The following is a 2,022-nucleotide window of genomic DNA, read 5'->3' on the forward strand; positions in this document are numbered from 1 at the left end:
TGTAGATTCTGGATATTAACCCTTTGTCAGATGGATGGATTGCAACATTTTTCTCCCATTCTGTAGGTCGTCTGTTCATTCTGATGATAGTTTCTTTTGCTGTGCAGAAGCTCTTTAGTTTAATTAGATCCCATTTGTCAATTTGGCTTTTGTTGCCATTGATTTTAGTGTTTTCGTCACAAAGTCTTTGCCCATGCCTATGTCCTGAATGGTATTGCCTAGGTTTTCTTCTAGGGTTTTTATGCTTTTAGGTTTTATGTTTAAGTCTTTAATCCATCTTGAGTTAATTTTTGTATAAGGTGTAAGGAAGGGGTCCAGTTCCAGTTTTCTGCATATGACTAGCCAGTTTTCCTAGCACCATTTATTAAATAAGGAATCCTTTCCCCATTTCTTGTTTTTGTCAGATTTGTCAGATGGTTGTAGATGTGTGGTGTTATTTCCAAGGCCTCTGTTCTGTTCCATCAGTCTATGTATCTGTTTTGGCTACTGTAGCCTTGTAGTATAGTTTGAAGTCAGGTTGCGTGATGCCTCCAGCTTTGTTCTTTTTGCTTAGGATTGTCTTGGCTATATGGACAATGTTTTGGGTCTATATGAAATTTAAAGTAGTTTTTTTCTAGTTCTGTGAGGAAAGTCTACCATTGACTTTCCTGGTGTCTTGTTGGTAGTTTGACGGGAATAGCATCGAATCTATAAATTACTTTGGGCAGTATGGCCATTTTAATGATATTGATTTTTTGTATCCATGAGCATGGAATTTTATTCCATTTGTTTGTGTCCTCTCTTGTTTCCTTGAGTAGTGGTTTGTAGCTCTCCTTGAAGAGGTCCTTCACGTCCTTTGTAAGTTGTATTCCTAGGTATTTTATTTTCTTTGTAGCAATTGTGAATAGGAGTTCACTCATGATTTGACTCTTGGCTTGACTATTATTTGTGTACAGGAATGCTTGTGATTTTTGCACATTTATTTTGTATCCTGAAACTTTGCTGAAGTTGTTTATCAGCTTAAGGAGTTTTTGGGCTGAGATGATGGGATTTTCTAAATATACAATCATGTCATCTGCAAACAGACAATTTGATTTCCTTTCTTCATATTTGAATATGCTTTTTTTCTTTATCTTGCCTGATTGCCCTGGCTAGAATTTCCAATACTGTGTTGAATAAGAGTGGTGAGAAAGGGCATCCTTGTCTTGTGCCAATTTTCAAAGGGAATGTTTCCAGCTTTTGCCCATTGAGTATGATATTGGCTATAGGTTTGTTATAAATAGCTCTTATTATTTTGAGATATGTTTAATCAATACCTAGTTCATTGAGAGATTTTAACATGAAGAGGTGTTGAATTTTATTGAAGGCCTTTTCTGCATCTATTGAGATAATCATGTGGTTTTTGTCATTGGTTCTGTTTACATGATGGATTATGTTTATTGATTTGTGTATATTGAACCAGCCTTGCCTCCCAGGAATGAAGCCGACTTGATCGTGATGGATAAGCTTTTTGGTGTGCTGCTGGATTTGGTTTGCCAGTATTTTATTGAGGATTTTTGCATCTATGTTCATCAGGGGTATTGGTCTAAATTTTTATTTTTATTTTTGTTATAGCTCTGTCAGGTTTTGGAATCAGGATGATCCTGGCTTCATAAAATGAGTTAGGGAGGAGTCACTCTTTTTCTATTGATCAGAATAGTTTCAGAAGGAATGGTACCAGCTCCTCTTTGTACCTCTGGTAGAAATCAGCTATGAATCCATCTGGTCCTGGGCTTTTTCTTGGTTGGTAGGCTATTAATTACTGCCTCAATTTCAGAATTTGTTACTGGCCTATTCAGGGATTTGACTTCTTCCTGGTTTAGTCTTGGGAGGATGTATGTGTCCGGGAATTTAACCATTTCTACTAGATATTCTAGTTTATTTACACAGAAGTGTTTATAGTATTCTCTGATGGTAGTTTGTATTTATACGGGATCAGTGGTGATATCCCGTTTATCATTTTTTTATTGTGTCTATTTGATTCTTCTCTCTTTTCTCCTTTAT

This window comes from Mandrillus leucophaeus, unplaced genomic scaffold (assembly GCF_000951045.1).
Source record: "Mandrillus leucophaeus isolate KB7577 unplaced genomic scaffold, Mleu.le_1.0 Scaffold980, whole genome shotgun sequence".
In the NCBI taxonomy this organism is placed as follows: domain Eukaryota; kingdom Metazoa; phylum Chordata; class Mammalia; order Primates; family Cercopithecidae; genus Mandrillus; species Mandrillus leucophaeus.